General features: G+C 46.1%; 1 protein-coding gene across 2 annotated transcripts in view; it reads left to right on the forward strand.

Annotated features, from left to right (window-relative positions):
- The window catches only part of GRM3 (glutamate metabotropic receptor 3), a 653,673-nt gene that overhangs the window by 604,476 nt on the left and 27,911 nt on the right, over positions 1 to 21,286 (forward strand). The window lies entirely within an intron of this gene.

Here is a 21,286-nt window from a genome sequence, read left to right on the forward strand (position 1 = left end):
GATCAGCAGGGGTTTAGTTCTACAGTCAAAATGGATCTTGGCTTGATGTGCAAGAACCCAGGTCTGTCAGCATCTAATTACAGGCATCCAAGCACTACACTTTTAATTTCAAAACATGTGGCAAAATACCTGTAGGAATTCATTTTTCTACAGAGAAAAAAAATAATGTGCGTAAATACCGATAAAATGTGTGTTCATTCTAATTAAAGGCCAGGAGAGCCGTATATAAAAGACTGTATAGTCTTTGGCAGCAAGAGGCGTGGGGGATGGATGGTGGTGTGGGGGCTTTAAGTTTAATGAGTAGGGTTTTGAAAGGACAACATGGGGACAACAGATTGTCTGGTGTAAGCTGATGGAAGGAGGTCGTGTTGAAGGCTTCCCCCTCTACTAATCCTGGTGGCAGTGCGTGGCTGAGGGTGGATAGCTCACAGGTTAAGTGCCCGCCTCCGACAAGATTCAGATACTAGTGGGGCCGACTCCATTCTTCTGAGGTTGATAAACTGAGTGACATTAAATTGGGTAAGGAAAACAGCTCTTAATGCAGCGCTCAGAAGCGGGACAATTCCAGCATGAAGCACCATATTAAAAAGCTGACATTATTTTTTTTATTATTATTTTTTTTATTTTATTTTTTATTGGTTTAAATAAACCTTTAAAAAGATCCAAACACATAACAAATCACAGGGAAGCCCTGTCTTGTTCTCGTATGGTCAACAACTGAACGTCATTTAGTCGGTAATTAGTCGGTAATTGTCTTTGAGTTGTTTTCATTGGAGAATATGTGAATCTCACACAGTTACTCATTTCAGGGTTATTTTCTCTGCGTCTAAACATTTTTTTAGGACTCGGAGGAATGACACCAATGGAAACAACACTTCTTTATGTGAACTCTCAAACAGGGCTTTCCACCATTCTTCTACAGTCAAAGTTTGATGCTTGCCAATAATCGAGTCAAGGACAGTTTTTCTGTGTTGAAGAAACGCAGGGCAGAGCATCGTCAAATGTTTCAGGGTCTCTTTCGTGGCACCACAGAATCTGCATGTTAGAGACATATCGGCAAATTGTGTCGAGGTGCTTAAGCGTTCTTTGGTTGCCATTATGTTGAGCCTAAAATGCATGTAAAACTCTCTCGAATGATGGTCAGGAAAGCAAGTCAAATAGGTTTGTGGCTGACCGTACGTTCTTGCTTCTCCAGGTACATCTGACATCAGTTTTGCTTTCAACCTTAGATCGCAAGTGATGATCCAGTCTGTTCGCCACAGTTTTTTTTTGGCTAGCTCTGGGTTGTCGATCAAAGTATGTAGGGTGATGTCGTACTGTTCCAAGACCTCAAGACACAATGCATTCCATTTTGATAGAATTGTGTACATTTTGCCCAGGTGTGGTTTGTGTAGTATACAGATTTGTGGCGCAGGAGCCTCTAACATCGTTTTTCTGAAGATGCTCAGCAGGTTCCACGAGACTCTTGCTTGTATAGAGATGTATCCCAATTAGTATCTTATGCAAACCATTGATAGGCCCTTGGGCAAGTGTAACACTCTTGACCAAAAAATGTTTTCAAGAGAGTTCCATAGTGAATTAGCACATCCAAAAGCATTTTCACCGCCATCGATAAGGGCTGCGATGGCTTTTTGTTGGAAGAACGTGATAGTTGGCTTCAATGAGAATTTCCCATATTTTGTGTTTATCAGACTAGCCTGACATGCTAGCTGACGACATTTGCTTTTAGATGCCTCAGCCCATGGTGCATCGTTTCTGCTTGCACTTAACTTCATACCCAAATAGATGGTGCTTTTCACAGTCTTGATTTGTTCATTGGCAAGATACCAGTTGAATTTTCTCCCATTCATTCTATTAGTTGTCCGTTTTTTAAGGATTAGTACTTCACATTTTTGTTTGTTTATGTTCAGTCCATTTGTTGTTAGATAGGAATCGAGAATCGTGAGCTTCCGCTGTATTGTTTGTTTATGTTCAGTCCATTTGTTGTTAGATAGGAATTGAGAATCGTGAGCTTCCGCTGTATTGTTTGTTTATGTTCAGTCCATTTGTTGTTAGATAGGAATCGAGAATCGTGAGCTTCCGCTGTAAACCTATTGGTGTGAGGTCAATTAAGATGGGATCATCGGCATAGGCCAGATAATTAATGTGAGAATTATGAATTCTCGCCGGAAACACGTTTGCACCATTGAAGATGTCAGTAACTTCTGATATGAACAGATTGAAGATTATAGCTGCCAAAGGACATCCCTGTTTGATGCCTTTAAAGGTGTTAATTGGAGCAGATAACATGCCTTTTCTGTCCAGTCTGATCTTGATAGTAGTGTCGGAATGTAGCTCATGAATTGCAGCTAACAGACTGGGTGGACAGTTCCATGCGTTTCGTTTTTTCCACAACAACTCTCTAGTTATGCTGTCAAATGCATATGAAAGGTCTATTAGAGCCAAATAAACTTTGGTGTTAGTTCTATGAGCTTCCAGTTTCAACAGATTTAGGAGTAGCAGGTTCACTCCACAGCCAACCCCCTTTACAAAGCCTGCTTGTCTTGGGTCTACATGGTTCGATTCTTTGGACCATTGTAATAGTTTTTGTTGGAGAAGGGTTGCATAAATTTTCCCCAGCACATCCAGCAAGGCTATCGGTCTGTAGTTTTTTCGGATTTGTTCTGTCTCCTTTCTTAAAAATTGGAACAATCACAGCGCTCTTCCATGATTTTGGGGTGATACAGCACTTGAGTATTCTGTCAAACAGGGTGACACAGAAGTCGGTCCATTGTTCTGGATGTCACTTAATGGTGTAATTAGTTAGGCCATCTGGGCCTGGGGCTCGAGATGCATTTGCGCTTTTAATTACTTGGAGAATGTTATCTCTTTCGAACACCAGGTCCCAGTGAGAGAAGTGTGGCGCTTTCCACGCCTCTGTTACTTCGTCTTTACGGAAGAGGTTGGTATAGAACGACGCTCATTTGGTTTCTGAAACTGAGTTTGACTGTAATGCGTTTTGTGGGGCTAAGTTGTTATTTATCAGCCTCCAAAAGTCAGCCGTGTTTTTGTTAGCCATTTTCGACCGAATCAATTCATAGTCATTTTGGAGCATAATGATCTTATGCGACTTGATCCAGTTTTTATACGCTTGTCTAATCAGTCTTTTGCATTCAGCGATGTTAACATTCAACGTTCTTTGAGCTTTTCTTAGATCGTGTCGCATGGATCTTTTGCGTTGTAGAATTTCGAGATCAAATTTGTGCTGTGGAACAAAGTCCACTAGTGTTAAGATGTTTGTGCATTCTTTAAATTGAGACAGCAGATGTTCATATTCAATGGATTGCAATGTCGCTTGAAATTCTGAGGTGATTGTGTTTACCTCGTCATCTTGTAAATATAGGCGAAGTCTACACGCACCGGTTCTGACAGCGTGCGGCCAAGACTCTTGTTCACGTTGCATGTGGTAGTTGAATCTTAATTTCACCATGTTGTGATCACTGTGCAGCATTTGGACGACTTCTAGGTGAGTGGTCCTTGTGTGAATGGTTTTCGATACAAATATGTAATCTAGTATCAAATTTTGCCCAAGTCTGCGCCAAGTGGCTTGAGCTGGGATGTCGCCGGTTGTGTTGCCGTTCAGCATCATTAGACCACGCAGATCCATCTCCAGGCACGATTGATTTGATAGCTGGAGTTGATGAATGGACAATTTTCTAGTTTCACTCACTCAATTCTGCTGTCTAATACAGTCAATATTCAGGTCGCCACATATAATTAACTCACCTGGGTTTTCTTTGTTAATCAAGTCGTCGATCGTAGCTGAGACTTGGTCAATAAACGTTACCCCTCCTGTTGCCAAGTGATTCCAATATAGGTTTATGATATAAAGCAGGGGAGCTGAAGGATTTTCTGAAAGAGATAAACTGACAACGGAGACCTGAATGTAAGGCGAAATGCTCATTGATCTTACAATCCTGAATCCAGAAGCTTTCCTCACCACCAATAGCTGGCCGGCCATAGGTCTGCCCTTTACCTGCTTAATGGCTGGGGTCAGAGCGGTCTCAAACCCTTCAATGTTTGGAATTTCTGATAACCAGTTTTCCTGTAAGCAAATTATGGCGAGGTCTTCTGCCCATACAGTTGAAAAAAGATGCAACCCTTTGTGCAGTTCTTAGAGCCACAGTGTGCCTGGCGTTATTTGCTCTGGTTCATGTTTAGGGTCTCTGCTACCCAGGTCCAATCGTTCACCTTTTTTTCTGCATTGGCAACAGGCTCTACTCTATCACATTCTAAGCTTGATTTTTGGGCTCCTTGGATTGTTATCCTTATAAGATCTTTCATCTGTGACTTTGCGGGTAAAGCTAAGTTTTCAGTGCCAGAACTGAGAACAGGCAACGAGATCTGTGCAGCAACTAGATCCTTTGTTGCTGAAATGTTTTCCCTTTCGGTCTCACGGGCAACATTATTGTTGCCATCTCTTCATGCCCGCGCGCTTCGATGACATCAGCGGGTCAGACGGCACAGACCTTGGGTGACGTGTGGCATGTCTTTACCCAGCTCTGATTTTAGGGAACCTGGCAGAGTTTGGCAGTAAGCTGTGTCTTTCACAGAAAGTTCTCTTAAAATGCTGGTTTCCTTCAGAGGTGACCAATGCAAAGCGCTTACTGTAGCACCACCAACTGGTTGAGTTGCCCATAAGGATATCTGCTCACGGCAGTGATAGCTCACCTTTGACTGGCACCCTTTGCATGCCTGAAGTGATGCCACTTGCACCCTCTTCCCACGCATGCACCGGTGTGCTCCTAGTGTCCCTGACACACTTCGATTTGTTTTAGAATTTTTCAGAATTGCTGCCCTTGGGCTTAGGTGCTTTACAAATGTAAAAAATAAATAAATAAATAAAATTTGGCAATGTGTAGTGGGCATAATACATGATAAAAATGTACATTTGGCAGGTCTTGCCTGTGGTGTTGCTGAAATATAATATAAACTATGTTTTAAAAAATTAGATTTTCTACCAATCTGAAGATGTTTTTCCACTAGTTCAAAGGTTTGGTATGGCATTTAGTAGTAATAATTCTATTAATAATAATGACCATAAAATCATAATATTAATTAACTAGCTGCCTACGGCCACGCGTTGTTGTGGCTCAGTCTGGTTAAATGGAAAAGAAAGAAAAGAGAAAGCGCACGTTTCTAATATGTTTAGTTTCACAATGCTTGTGGGTATAGAATATTTTTTCTTGTTTCATTGTCTGTGCAGTATGCCGACTGTAGAACACGCAACATATAATTGTCCATGTGAGAAGCAATCCGTGTCTAGATCTAAACCGTACAATTCTAACGATTGGCCTTGAGCTTTCTTGATGGTGATTGCAAACGCAAGTTGGCATGAATTGAGCTGTTATGATTTCTTGCGCCGAATGACGTCATTTGGAAGCATGAGTTGTATTTCCTGATGTTAGATAGGAAATGCTTTGTTTCGGCGGTATATCCGGCAAGCAAAGGTTTTAATGGCTCTGGGTTCTCCAAGTTGAGGCAGTTTCATTTTCCCTGCGGCGCAACACATTCCTTTCGTTCCTTCATTACATTTCAGAGCCTTGCAATAAGGACAATCTTCAGTCATGGTGCCGATGAGAACATGCCGGCTCAAACTATAATTATCAGCTGGGTTGTACCGGAATGCAAGGCGATTGTAATTACGTGATTGCTGAGCACAGAGTTGTGTTTGACGCTAATCTGCTGTTTCTTGTTGACGTCTTTCAGCCACTCTCAGCCTGTCACGTTCATTCTCTGTAGAACGAAGCAGATCTGAAGCTGCTTTTACGTCCAACAGATGGTGCTGTTTTTCAGTAAAATATTTAGTATAGCGTGTGTTGCTTTTACCTCCAACAGATGGTGCTGTTTTTCAGTAAAATATTTAGTATAGCGTGTGTTGCTTTTACCTCCAACAGATGGTGCTGTTTTTCTGAAAAAGCATGTTTTTACCTGTTACAGGTGTGACATCTATGTATAGTAGATATATAAAAACACGCGCCTATTCAAATACAACGTTGTGTCAAAATTTCAAAGCAATCGGTGAAGAACTTTCGGAGCTTTAAGATTTTGAACAAACAAACATTTCAATTTTTATTTATATAAGTAGATAACAGAACTAATAATGGTATGCTGTTTCCTATAGAGCTTAGTGCTAGGCTCTTGCTGCCTCAAAGCACTGTAATAAGATATGTTCTCATTACCCAACTCAATGGTACTCATTTTATGGCCCTCAGAGGCATTAATGGCTGACTCAAGCTTTGATAAATTAAGGACTGCGAGTTTAGGCACTATGCATGTCTCTAGCGACCACTCAACGCATCTTACCCCTCCGGCTACTAAGAAGAAAGCCACGGCTGGATCTGAGTGTTTGGTTGTGCACTTCGGCTTCAGTTCAAAGTTAGCAGGAGCAATTATCTCTTACCCCTGACTTACAACTGACGAGGCCGTGTGATCCACAAAGGCTGTTATTCCGATTAAGTCGGACTTACATGGAGCAAGTGAGAGTCGCCCTGAGTAACCTCTTTGTAATTAGTTATTTATAACACACTTAATACCCAGAATAAGCGTGGAGCCGCGGATCGAACCTGTGTCGTCTTGGAATCGCTCTCACTAGGCGTAAGTCTAGTGTACGTTAGACTTACTCCAGTAACTTCTTTGTGAATCTGGCCACCTGGGCGTGGAACTGGTGCTAGCATGAGGCCTGCTTGTGGTTTCGCGGATGGTACTGCCAAGGGTCCTGATGAAGGGTCTTGCAGACGCAACCCAAGTTCATGGAAGGCTGGATTTAATTAGATTTTCCTCTTTTATATTCTGGTGATGCCGCAACGAAAAAAAACACATTCTTAAAAATTATGAAGATGTGGGGATGATCTAAAAAATGTTGCTGACTTTATTTAAAGGGATAGACTATATGTTGCAATCTGTGCCTGTTGGAACAGAGCCCGGATATAAAGGTGCGTGTTGTTGGTTTTATTGTGCAACTATAAGGCTAATTGTCCAAAACACAAGCCACCATCACAACACGTGGCCTGCAGGAGACTAGGCCACACTGCATTAGTTTCCCTAAGAGCAGTTGTTTGCTTCTGTATAGAGGAACGTGTGCAAAGGCAAACCTTATAAACACATCGAGCGTAAACGTGGCAGAGGCCAGGTCTCCCCAACGAGGGCCCCCCTTTCACAGCGCCCCCCAGGGGCAGACGACAGTATCGATTCTCCCCATGGAGTGCAGCCAAGGCAGCTCAGCCACGGACGGGCTGGAAATAGCCTCAGGGATTCTATTCGAGCGTTTAAAAGCGTGCTCTTGCCAGCGAGAGCCCCGTCTAAGATGTCAAGGAAGGGGGCCAATCAGTGCCCTCCCTGCCCATCACCTCTCAGCAGGGCAGGGCTGAAAGGTCGATGCGCGAGATGCTCGAACTAGCATGCGTGCCATGTGCCGGAGATGCTGACGTCATCTGCAGCGAAACCCAAACATTATCCCAGAGTTTAACACATTAGCACACAGGTGCACCAAATGCACAATAGAATAAATAAATAAAACCATACATGTTTTTAAAGAAAGCAAGAAGCAGGGTGAGTGGGCCAGGTAGTTGTGGGGGACCAGAGTGGGTGTGGGGGTGGGGTCAAGGGGATCTCCATTACCCCTTTTTTGTAAGGAAAGATGTGTTTCTTTTTTTAAAGCGGAGAAGGACGCATCGTTGTTGGGAAAAGTAGGAGAAAGCAGCAGTGTCATGAAGGAGAGGAAGCACAGGGTGGCCGTTAAAAAAAATGTGCACACAAGGGTGGAGAATGTGGGCTAGTCCATTGGGGGAGGGGGGGTAAAGGCCATACCCGAACACATGATTGCCACTCGCCTTCTTATCTTCAAGGCATAGCAATGCAAAGCGAGCAAAGGGGTCTGTTTCCCGACTATATTCTCAAGATGCAGGGGGCTACAAGGAAGGGGGTGGGGTGGGGGGGATAGAGAAAATCCAGAAATGGCCTTTGGTTCAGTCTTGCCTTTTCTAGCACATGGTGGAAACGAGAAACATTGTGCGCTTGGACATGTTTGCACAGAAGGGCAACCAGATCCGACCCCATCCATGCAATTGAGTGGGGTCAAAATAATCCCCCCTCAGGGGGACGATGAGGACTCCAAGCCCTAGGCACAACTGGGGCTACATAACCCCCATGTTTGTTTTATCTGCACCAGCCCCCACGCCACCCAAACGTACCCCTTCCGTTTTCCTTTCCACTGAAGACTACAGTCAAGCTTACCCCCAGCGGAGGCACAGTACCTCTTTCAGAATAGCCTCAGCACTGTAAGGACACTGCGATGGGGATTTCTAAGATAACATGACCAAGCGTCCTTGATCCCTTCCTGTGTGTCCAAGTTCTTTATTCGGGACCTACCCCTGCTTCACCCATCCTCTTCCCATGGCCCTTGTCTATTCCCCCTCAGACCATGGTCTCATTGCCCCTCGCTGGGGAACAACACTCAACTCCGAGGACAAGCTTTGGTGCCGTAAGAACACTACCGTGGTGATTGGTGCAGAATTAAATCTGAACAATGACTGAGTGATGGAGGGAACCCACATTGTAAGGTGAACAGTGAACCAAGAACGGTGATGTTGACTCCCAGAATATGATAAAGTGGTACACTCTATGTTTGCATATTGACGAATAGCGCTATAACATTACGTTGGTATGCTGCTCAAGATGGGGTCACGTTTGCCGTTGTCTATAAGCATTGTGGCCACGCTAAGCTTTGGCACGCACTGGTCACGTTCTGGTTATACCTACGAGACTTTTTTTGGCGCACCAATTTTCCCTTTAAACACTTGCTTATGGTGCAAAGGTTTCTCTTCTCAGAGTATGTGGCGTTGTGCAGAAGGGGACCCAACGTGCATGATTAAGGTAGATATAGATATAATGACCAACTATTGGTTAGTTGCCAGTTGAGATCTTCTACAGGCATTCCTAATAGCTTATAGGATGTGTTTATATCTTATTTCAACTGTAGGAGCAGTTCAGATCCATACGTTGTCTGATTAAGGGAAGCAGGAATCTGACTCAACAGGAACCCAAGATATAAGACCCATTCGAGTACACACTAACTGACTCCCTTGATTGAGAAATGATTGGGCAAGGACTGGGTAAGACGGTTACCTCCAGTGCCATGCACATTATAACGGATTGTTTACTTAGGTGTGTATTTGATGACAGCTATTCTTCGCTGTGTTTGCACTCTCCCAGGTTTAGACAGTTTCTCATTGATATGATATGATAGGTTATTTATAACACGCTTAATACCCAGAGGTTTCTCAGCGCGGACCCGGGGATCGAACCTGTGTTGCTCCGTGTCGTCTTGCTTCCAAGGCAAGCACGTTGCCCCTGAGCTATCCTGTGAAAAGTTCTGAGCTTTTTCCAGCTCCCGGCTTATGTTCAGCTTCCCGCTTCCTCAAGTCCAAAACACTTCACAAGACACCGGAGTTCCCTTCCCCAAGAGTTCAAATCTTCTAGCTTTTCAAAAACAACCTAGTTCCTTGGGACACGTCCCAGTTCTTTTGATATTGGTACTTTTCACTAGTTGACACAGGCAGTTCACTTTCTTCAGATCCATTTCTTAACTTCAAAATCACATAAGAGGTTGTTGTAAAACGCAAGGTGATTTTTGGCTACTTTCAGTGGCGTTTCCATACAGGGGGCACTTGGTCTCTGCGCAGTTGTCGGACCACACGGTCCACCCATAACAGGTCACGCAACCAATGCCCCTTTCTGCCTGCTTCTCCATCAGCACAATGCCACTGCTTCAACTTGACGGTGATGCTTGGTTTATTCACAGTGTGTCACACTCTCCTGACACTGTACCGTGGTTTCTTTGGCCACCATTTACTTGTTGCACTTTCTCATATTCTCCCGACTCTTGCCACTATGGGTTTCCTTCTAACATGCAGTTCCTTGAACTCTTTTGTCTGTTGACAATGCTTGTTTTCTCATATAGTGCAATTCCTTAAATCTATTGGCCTTGGCCAATACTTGGTTTCTCATATCACACCATTCTTGGTATTCTCTTGACTTTGCCAAAACTTGTGCCTCAGATAATACAGTTTGTTGTATGTGCCAAATTCACCAACTTTCTTTCAATCCATTCAATATTCACGAGTGCTCAAAACTTGCTTTCTCTCTGTTCGGTAATCAAAAGTACTTATCATGCCTTTCATTTCGTTAATTATTTAAAACAATGTTCATTGCCTGGTTTGCATATTCAGAAGCCAGCCCGGTGGTTCCCCTTCCTTGCACACTCATCGGTCAGAGCTTACAGTGCCGCATTGTCCTCTGCCATCATGGGTTCTGGTCTTCCCGTGCAGTACCATGCTTCTTCTCTCAGCGACTATCCGTGGCGCTGCTCCCCCAGGGATGCTCCAACTGCAGTTCAGGACTCTGGCGACTACTTCGCTCGGTCACGCCAGTCTCCTTCTAGTGGTCTGCCGCCTGCATCCAGCGTCCCTCAGCTTCGCTTCCTGCTGCACAAACTCTTCACCTTTGAACGTGTCTCGAGCACTCCGCCTGTCAGACCGCTGATCTGGAGTTTCTTTCCAAGCTGCTGCTTCTGCCTCCATTTCTGTAATGATTCAGCCTCTTAAAGAGTTCCTGTCATCATGATTGGACCAAAAAGGACTAGACCGCTCACTGCTGAAGCGGTAGTCCCACTCTACTCTTGAAGTTTGAAGTTTGATTTATTTGTAAAGCGCACCAGGCCCGTGGGCAACCGGGCGCATAATCTTGAGTACAGGTTACAGCAATATAAACAGGGCGAGATTTACAGGTAGTGCATATGAGCAGGATACAAATTAAGAGCGATACAGTGTTGCATATATACATACATACATATATACACACGTGAAATATATACAGATAAGGAACGGGCTGGCGTGGGACCTTATGCTTTCTGGGTGAACAGCCAAGCTTTGGCTTTGTTTTTGAACATTAGAAAGGACGGTTCAGTTCTTATGTGGGTTGGCAAAGTGTTCCACAGTTTGGACGCTTGGACAGGGAAGCTCACGCCACCCGCTTTTTGGAGTTTGAATCTGGGCAGAATTATGCTGTGAATTTGGGCTGATCTGATAGGACGGGAGGAGGAATGAAGTGCAAGACACGATGAGAGGTAGGGTGGGGCATCATTGTTCAGACATTTGTGGGTCAGGGATAGCGTTTTCAAGGCAATTCTATGTTTTAACAGGAGCCAACGAAGGTCAGATCTGAAAGTGGAGATATGGGACCATCTGGGAATATTGAGGGCTGCCCTTATGGCATTATTTTGAATAGTTTGTAGTTTATTGAGGTTAGACTGGCTAGTCCCTAGGTAGAGGGGTCTACAATAGTCTATTTTGGACATGATAAGAGTTCTGGCCAGTCTAGTGCAATTGTGAGTGTTCAGAAATGGTCTGCAGGCGGTGATAAGTTTTCATGTGTAGGCCGAGGCCGACCTAACAGCATTTGTTTGTCTGTTCAAGGTGGAGTCTAAATAGATGCCTAATGTTTTGGTGTCTTTGGAGACCTTAATGACGTTGCCATCAATAGTGAAGGACTTGTAGGCTTGGTTTAGTTTGTTGAGACGATGAGTGGATCCTAGTAGTAGGAGCTCCTTCTTATCGTCGTTGAGGCATAGTTCATGTTGAGCCATCCAGGCCTGGATGACCAAATAGACATCATTCAAAGCTTTGGTGTCGGCTGTGTAGTCACCAGTGATGGGGATGAGTATCTGGGTGTCATCCGCGTAGTTAGTGTAGGATACACCCAGATAGTCAAGCACATCGAAGAGGGGCTTAGTGAATACATTGTACAGTGTAGGCGACACACAAGAGCCTTGGGGAACGCTGCAGAGAATGGGAGAGGGGTCGGCCGATGCTGAAGGTGAGAATACCCGCATAGATCTGTTACTTAGGAACAAAAGGATACAGGGCATTAGCAGAGTCAGAAAAGTATGCAGCAGATTTGAGATGTTGGCAGAGTATTTGGTGGTTGACCAGATCAAATGCCACAGAGAGGTCGAGGAGGAGGAGTATAGCAAGCTTCCCGTTGTCCTTTAGTGTCTCCATCTGGGTTTTCAGATCAATCAGGGCTGATTCGGTGCCGTGTTTAGGGCGGAAGCCTGATTGTCTTAGCCCCAGGAGTTTGCTGGATTCGAGGTAGTCTTGGATCTGCAGGTAAGCTACGCGATCAAGAATCTTAAGCAGGAACGGGACCGTGGTGATGGGTCTGAAGTTAGTTGGGATGTTGGGGTCAAGGGAAGGTTTTTTAAGTAATGGGATTACCCACGCATCCTTAAGGTTGTCAGGGACTATACCCATTTTGAAGGAGGCGTTTATGAAAGATGTGATGAACGGGGCAAGGTGGTGCAAGGCTTCCTTGATGATAGGAGGTGGGCAGGGGTCTCCTTGGCAATTGGACGGTTTGAGGTTGGTTATGATTCCTTCTATTTCAGGGATGATGAGAGGGGAGAGGGTGAATGGCTTAATGGATGGGTTAGCTTGGTGTTGGGAGCTGAGTGAGGCTGTGAGCAGTGGTTGGTCCGACTGTAATGACTTTTGTTTATTGCTAATTTTAGTTTGAAGGGTGGCAATTTTGCCCAGGAGTGCTGACTGGATGTTAGTGCACCAGTCGCTATCTTTGGGACAGGAGTCTGGGGAGGCTACAGGTGACTCTAGTTCCTTAAGGATTTTGAATAATTCCTTGGCATTTGATTGTGCAGATGCGATACGGTTATTGTAAGAGTCCTTTTTGGCCTGCAGAAGAGCTTCTTTGTAATTAAGGGTGGCTAATAAGAGGCTGTCCTTGTATGTGTCAGAAGGGTGACTTTTCCAACGTGCCTCTGCATTACGTTTCTCTTTGCGTAGCACTCTGAGCTGCGGTGTGAACCACGAGTTAAGGTGCGCGTGTTGTTTGGGGCTCCTGAGTTTGAGTGGGGCGATGGAGTTTATGGCTGTGAGAACTGACTGGTTGTAAATGTTGGCTAGGATAGTGGGGTCAGAGCAGGAGCCAGAGGCATTATTGAGTGTAGGGAGGATGAGAGGGAGTAGCTTTTCAGTAGTTATGTTCTTTTTGTTTCTGGTGAGGATGGCTGGGGCGACAGGAGGCGCTGGTGGTGTGACTGCTTCAATGCTGAAGGTGATAATGTGATTGTCCGACCAAACGCAAGGAGCGCTGGAGAGTAGGCGGATGTTGCAGTTGGTGTCACTGAGCCAATCTAAGGCTCGCCCTTTGTTGTGGTGGGAGAAACCTAGATCTGTTAAGGTGTTAGCAAGATCGAGTGTCGCTGGGTCATTGGGGTCTTGGTAACCTAGATTGAGATCACCGAGGATAATAATTTGAGAGTTCGTTTTGGCTTTATCAAGTACTAGAGCGGTGAGGTCATCCACGAAGGATGTGGGCGGACCGGGTGGTCTGTAGAGTAGGTGGATAGTGGCCGTTTGGTTGGCTGATAATGTGAGTTCTACCGAGAGTAGCTCAGCGGTTTCCAACTTAGTACTCGGTAGAGTTCTAAGTTCTAGTGAGTTTTTGTAGATGAAAGAAACACCTCCACCTTTGGAGGTACGGTCGCATCTGGTAATGGCATAATTTGGTGGGATAGCCAGTGAGAGAGCTGGGCCGGAGGCAGGGTGCAGCCAGGTCTCAGAGATAGCGATGAAGTCAAGCTCCTGAGTCTTGATGAGATCTGCAATGGCCTGCTAGGGACTGTGCGTTAATCATGGCGGCCTTGATTGGGCCAGCGTTGCTAGGCTTTGCCTTAATCTGGCTGTTATTGCCTGAGGTGGCAGGGTTTGTCTGCAGGCCTTGGGGCATAGGTGGGGTGAGGGTTTGTGGGGACGAGCTGGGCTTCATAGTGTGCAGAGATACGTTAGGGTACATAGGGTCACCCTTCTTGTCCAAGAGTCTAGAACCTAGTCTTAGATTTCTTAAGGCGGTAGTGCAAGGTTGATTAGGTGTAGGTTTTTTAGCGAAATGGTCGAGCCACAGGGGCGGTGCGTTAAGGTAGATATTAGGATGCTGGGGAGCGATGCTAGAGCAAGTGTCAGCAAGTCTGCAGGTAGGAGCCATGGTTGCAAAGTGCAGAGTGGTGAGTGCCAGTGTGCTTGGGGGTGATAAATAAAGCACACAGGTGGATAGCCAGAATGTGAAGAGAGCTTTTAGTAGTAGGAGAAGGACGTTTTGGGCAGGTAGGCGTGGTAACATGATACCAGAATTGGGTGGAGTCAGGAGCCAGGCCAGTGGGACAGTCACTGAAGTGGGTAGCGAGAATGCAGGCAGCAAGGTCAATAGGCTCTATAGACTATGCAGTACAGAATGCATTGACAATGACAGCGAATGACAGGCACATCGGGTAAAACAATGCAAAATGCAGCATAGCTAAGAACGAATTTCAGACACATCCAGGTAAAACAATGCAAAATGCCGTATAACTAAATTCCAGTTTCAGACACACCCAGGTAAGACAATGCAAGATACAGCTAGGTCTGAGTTGTTGTTGTACTGGGTGGATTGGGTGAGGACTTGCGGCTTATCTTGCAACCTAGGTGCAGCAGCTAGCGTCAAGTAACAGTAGCATTACACAGGTGGGTCACAATGTCTGGTAACATGCAACACATAAGGCTAGGTACAGTGGTTGTTATGCGTAGGGCTAGTGCAGATCAGGTGGCATCAGGTAAGGCATAAAAACTGTTTGTATAGTGTCAGAGTGTAGTCGGCAAGCGCCATGAAGTTTGGAGCAGCGCCATGCTCATATGGTAGTAGTAAGGTCTTGTCTAGGGGAGGTGTGCTGGAGTAGTAGATAGTCTTAAAAGTAAGTTGACATTATGTTGTAGAAAGCTTACCGGCTCCTCATGATGTGCTTGGGGAGGTAGTGGCAAGCGGATGTTGTGTGTGAAGGTCCTTCACAAGGGCGCGGGCTGATGGGCACGAAGTAGAGACTGAGGCCCTGGGCATGGCAGGCAGCGGACAGGCTTGGGACAGGAGCCTTTTTTCCTGCCTTCTTTCGCGGCCAGCGTTCGCCTGCCGGCGCAGTGTGATTGGCTTGCTTAAAGCAACACACAGCCAATCCGGGCGCTCAAATCCTCCTCGTCGTCTCAGCACCCAGTTGAGATCTATATGTGTGTGCATTATTATAATGGGGATGTGTTGCTACAGTTGGTCTCTTCCTCGTCCCATTAGAGTATTGTTGCTTCTTGTGGAATATTTCAGAAGAACAGGGAGAGGGCTGACAATGACCTATGAAGGCTTGAGGGATGGATGGTTCATTATGAAAAGGAAATGGAGGATACCATGGACCTCATTACGAGCTTGGCGCTAACCGGTAACACTGAATTCAGCGCCTGACTTCCCGGTGCCACAAGGACATTACAGGTCCCTGAGGCAAGGGAAGTCAGGCGCCGGATTTTTGAAGTCCCCATTCCCATAGATTCCCATAGGACTCTATGGGAGTGGGGAGACAGAAGCACCGGCACCCTTGCCAACGGTGCCGGTGCTTCCGTGATGAATCTGCCTACCTGGGCCACTGCGCCTGCCAGTATGAGACCTGTCAGGCGCAGTGGCCCCAGCAGGCGGACTCGTAGTGTGGTGGTCCGAAAACAAGGGTGCCGGTGAGCTTACCGGAACCCTTGTCTCCGGACTGCCACACTTGTAATGAGGCCCCCTGTCTCACCTAAGGACGTCCTCTCCCCACTCCCCAAGCTCCCTCCACTCAGGTAGCCCTCCTTCACATATCCACCCCCAGGGTCAGGATGCAGGAGTGATGGTCTTCCCCTGAACACCTGAGCAGAGGATACAGGGGGGAAAGAAGTGAGGATGCCCCAGGTTCCTCACACTTGTTTAATAGATTGTGCTTGCAAAGACCATCATAAGCTTCCCAGTTTAATCTCCTGCTAGGAAACTCAGTCTCTGTTATAGTCCTTGTGCACAAGCCATGATAAGCTTCCCAGTTTAATCTCCTGCTAGGAAACTCAGTCTCTGTTATAGTCCTTGTGCACAAGCCATCATAAGCTTCCCAGTACAGTCTCCTGCTAGGAAACTCAGTCTCTGTTATAGTCCTTGTGCACAAGCCATCATAAGCTTCCCAGTACAGTCCCCTGCTAGGAAACTCAGTCTCTGTTATAGTCCTTGTGCACAAGCAATCATAAGCTTCCCAGTACAGTCTCCTGCTAGGAAACTCAGTCTCTGTTATAGTCCTTGTGCACAAGCCATCATAAGCTTCCCAGTACAGTCTCCTGCTAGGAAACTCAGTCTCTGTTATAGTCCTTGTGCACAAGCCATCATAAGCTTCCCAGTACAGTCTCCTGCTAGGAAACTCATTCTCTGTTATAGTCCTTGTGCACAAGCCATCATAAGCTTCCCAGTACAGTCTCCTGCTAGGAAACTCAGTCTCTGTTATAGTCCTTGTGCACAAGCCATCATAAGCTTCCCAGTTTAATCTCCTGCTAGGAAACTCAGTCTCTGTTATAGTCCTTGTGCACAAGCCATCATAAGCTTCCCAGTACAGTCTCCTGCTAGGAAACTCAGTCTCTGTTATAGTCCTTGTGCACAAGCCATCATAAGCTTCCCAGTTTAATCTCCTGCTAGGAAACTCAGTCTCTGTTATAGTCCTTGTGCACAAGCCATCATAAGCTTCCCAGTTTAATCTCCTGCTAGGAAACTCAGTCTCTGTTATAGTCCTTGTGCACAAGCCATCATAAGCTTCCCAGTTTAATCTCCTGCTAGGAAACTCAGTCTCTGTTATAGTCCTTGTGCACAAGCCATCATAAGCCTCCCAGTTTAATCTCCTGCTAGGAAACATGTTCACTGTTTCAATTCTTTTGACCAACACCTCTGGCGCCCTTTGCCAGGTTTCATCGTACTTTACTGTGGCTTACAGGTTTTAATTTCTCAACCATTCATTTCTTTCAGTAATACTTAAAAATGTCTCACTCTTGACAATGCTTGCTTGACTCTTGGCAATGCTTGTTTGCCTCCTGACAATGTTCATTACACCATTCATTCCTTTCAGTAGTAGCTTACCTTTTGGCAATGCTTACTTGACTCTTCGCAATGCCTCTAACAGTTCCTGGGCCCCTGTTCGCAGACCTTTAATATATTCAAGTTTTCTTAGTTTATTTTGTGCAATTGACATGCCTCGGGCTCCCCTTGCCTTCTGGGCAGACTCACTGGTTTTCCCGTCACGTGTTTGTTGGCTTCAGTGTGGCGCTGGAGAAACCTCCTTCGGTTCTTGTTGCTTCGCGCCACCTTTCCACTGCCTCTGTTTCCCTTCTAAAGGACTTCGCTTCACACTGCTGTCTTCCCTGGAGCACCGGTAAGCATTGTCCTCGTGGTCCTGCTCCTACGAATGCCCAGGGAGCTTATCTCCAGTCCGGGTGCCTCCGCAGCATTATACAATGCTGGTTCTGCTTCACCGTGCACACTCGCGAGTCTCGACCTGGCTTCTCTCTGGTACATGCTCCTCTGATGCTGCAGCTTCTCCGGGTCTCTGCACCTCGTCCCATGTCCTGCCGTGTTCCCAAAAGGAAACAGAAGTCTCCTTCTTGCCAGCGCCTCTTCATTTTAAAGTTTGCGGCATCAATTTAAGTTTCAGAAAGACTAGACCGCTCCTTGTCAAACCAACAGTCTTTCATCAGTGTTTGATGCCTCTTCCACGTCCCAGTACCAAAGTGATATTTGTGTGTCCAAGAGTCATCAAGGAGCAGATGTATGGCTCTGGTGTGGCTCTTCTTCGTCCCAGTGCCTGACTGGTTTTTACTGGGAGATGATTTATGTGAAAGATAGGGAAGGGACTGGTAGTTATGTTATGTTATGTTACTTGGCATAGGCCTGAGGAATATTAGACTCATTAGAAAAGGGAAATGGGAGATACAGTGTCTCACCCAAGGGTGCCTCATTCCCACTCCCCAAGTCTCCTCCACCCATTTTATTAAAAAAAGCGGTTTGACAAGAGTCTCACTATCCCTAACCCAGTGAGGATTTCTTTGCCTAGCAAACAAGACTAAAGGAAAACTCTCCAATAGAAGGGGTCTGTCCCTCGCAGTGATACATACATCAGGCGCATAAAGATAAAATATGGCAATTCAGGTTGAACAAAATGACTATTATACTCAACGTGATCTTGACAACTTTGTATCCTTTTAGCCTGGGTCGGATCCCCTTCCCCAGGTTCAAAGGCAGAATTTCCAATCAACGTTCTAAACAAGAAAGTTTCCCTTTTGTACAGCCAACTTCTATTCATAAAGTTCTTTTTACTCCAAAAAGTCTTTCACTTGACAATTAAAGTTTCCACGAACGTAAAAGAAAAGTCTTTGGGACTCATTATGACCCAGGCGGAATGGGTTTCACGGCACCGGTAAAGGTGCCGGCGCCGTTAAACCCATTCCGCCCTATTACGAGGTAACCTTTCGGGACCCGCTCTGGACGTCTGGTCAGACCAGACGTCCTTTGCGGGTCCCGCGAGGGTGCCAGGGAGCTAACAATGGGCCCATTATTAACAGGCCTGTTGTTAGCTCCCTCCCCATTCCCATTGAGCCCTAAAGGAAAGGGGGATGGGTACATTGAATGAGAAACTACTGGGTCTTCCAAGGTTGGAATGGCCCAGTAATTCCTCATTCAAGGAACCCGGACCTGAGTTTGGAGGCAGCACTCATGGCTGCCTCCAAACTCGTAATGAGGCCCTTTGTCTTCAAACTGATAATCAATATCTTAATATAATTTCTCCTTCACGAAAAACAAGCAATTCAACAATTCTGCCACTTTCTTTCCTTCACAACCTTCAACCACAATATAGTACTTCAATATCTTCTTCCTGGTCCACTAAGCTTCCCGGACTACCACAAACAATCCCTGTCCTGGTATACTCCCCTGCCATGACAAAATCTCCCAACACTGCTACACGTAATCTGTGGTAAGTCTTTCTTCACACTTTTAGAAAAGTCTTTCATCACCATTTGGATTCACAAGTTCATCTGTGGTGACACAATACACATTGCTTCTGTTTGTTCCACTGATGTATTTGCCCCAGGCAATGCAGGTATGTTTCTCTCTTCATGATACCTCTTACAAGGAAGGTTTCTCTCCTGCCACTCGTTATCTCCCACTCTCACATCAGACAACTACCGACAATGTCTCTGTGTCACATTTGCCTTTCTTTGGCATAGGCAATGCTTGTTGGTGGGTGGCTAAACTATAGCCTCTTCCTCAGTCTGGGAATAATGGTTACAATCTATCTGTAATATTGTCTTGCTACATGGCCAATGAGGGTTATATGTTTGACTAAGTATTTCCCTGTCTTTACTTTGGCAATGGTGGTTATGGGTTTTCTTCCATGTCACCCTCTCTTTTCTTTGGCAATGCGTGTTATCTTGCTGCAATATTGCCCCCTTTTCATTTGGACAATAATAGCTATAACCTTGCTTTCCTTTAAATTGAGTATTTCACCCACATAACTTTCTTGCATTCATTCGAGATTCAAAATAGTCAGTAGCGGTCTGTTTTGGACTACTGAGCGTTCTGGGGTTACCTAATACAGGCAAACTCACCGGTCTCCCCACACACATCCGCTCCAACCGCTGCTTCTTCTGTGGACTCCTAAAAGTCTGACAGCTTCTGTCACATTCGCACGCCCCGCGCCACTTGGGAAAGGAGACTATCTCGCTCCTCCTCGTGTACTCTGGTGCTCGCCAGGCACCGGAACCAGGCGTATAACAAGGAGAGATTCTCTCTCCCACTGGACAGCCTGTCTGAATACCGCTTCCCGCTGCACGACCTCTGCAGTTCAGGGTTTCCACTCTGAAGGCCCTCTCAAGACCGAACTCTGCTGCTTCACAAATAGCAGCGGCTCGAAGTCTTCAGATTTGTGATTCTGCTGCTGCAACTACGGCCGACAACTCCTGTGTGTACTCTACCTTCTTGCTTTAATGGCCTGCACCTGAGGGGGCCTTAAATATTGAAAAGTCCCGCTCAGGTATAGGTCTTTTGAGCCACTAGACTGCATATTGCAGTTTGGTGCCTCCAAGTCCCTCTTCCTCAACCCAGTAATTAGGGCATTGTGGGATTTTAAGTCCTCAATTTGTATTTATTGTATTTATTGGACATTTGTATGGTGCATATACACAAGTGTTTCCAGGTGCCACAAGACAAATTGGTGAAGGGGACGGGGTGGGCGGACATAGGAGAGGAATAGAACAAATATGGTTATATTGGCCTTGTGACAATCCTACCGTGCAAGTGCAAGACAAGGTGGTAAGTGCAGTGGGGAGGGTAGAGGGAGAAGTGCAGGAGCGGGGTGCCCAAAGAGATGCGATTGAGAAGTGCTGGAGGGGTCAAAACGGCAAGTGCCAGGGGAAAAAGAGGGGAAGGGAGGATGAGTGCGGTGGACAGGGTGGACCAGGTTAGGGCTAGTCTGAGGAAGGGCACCGGAGGGCAAGTGCTAGCGAGGGATGCTGGAGGGACTGGTAGGGGGGTGGTCTGGCCCTTGCATGGCTCTGAAGGGGCCAGGCCCCAGTTGCAATGCACAGGGAACATTACCACAAGAGGGGGAGAGAGAAGGAGGAGGAGAAAACGAAAGTCTTGAGAAGTTTAAAGAACTTAAGAAGGTCCAACTTGAGTCTGAGGGGGACAGGGAGGCTGTTCCAGAGGGAGGAATCAGTCAAGGAAAGGGATCTACGCCCACTCTCTGCTTGGAGAAACATTTGATCAGCAGAGAGTTGGAGCCAGAGGACTGAAGGACTCTGGCAAGGAGGTATTTAGGGAAGGAAAGCTGGCACCTCAGAAGTACTAGGAAGTACTGTTGTGCTGTGCCGGTGTGCCGAGGATCTTTGTTTGAGGACCTTTTCGCATGTTGACTTTTTGTTCGAGTCTGGAGCAGTGAACAGCGCTGTATGCGCAAGAGGAAGGAGCGCCGAGTGTCGAGGGGAAACGCTGGGGAAAGGACTGCATCTACCAGTATTCCTTGCTGATTAACCCTTGGGACTCTGCCCCCTCTTCAGTCTGCCCACCCTCCCTCCAAGCCAATATAGCACCGGGTGCGTGCGTGCGTGCGCACCCGCGCGCGCACCTCAGATGTACTAGGAAGTACTGTTGTGCTGTGCTGGTGTGCCGAGGATCTTTGTTTGAGGACCTTTTTGCATGTTGACTTTTTGTTGGAGTCTGGAGCTGTGAACAGCGGTGTATGCGCAAGAGGAAGGAGCGCCGAGTGTCGAGGCAATTTTCTTCAGTCGCTTCTCATGGACTGTGGATGTGTTATGGGACTGAGTCT

The sequence above is a fragment of the Ambystoma mexicanum genome, chromosome 12, assembly GCF_040938575.1.
Source record: "Ambystoma mexicanum isolate Mex_15411 chromosome 12, UKY_AmexF1_1, whole genome shotgun sequence".
NCBI lineage: Eukaryota > Metazoa > Chordata > Amphibia > Caudata > Ambystomatidae > Ambystoma > Ambystoma mexicanum.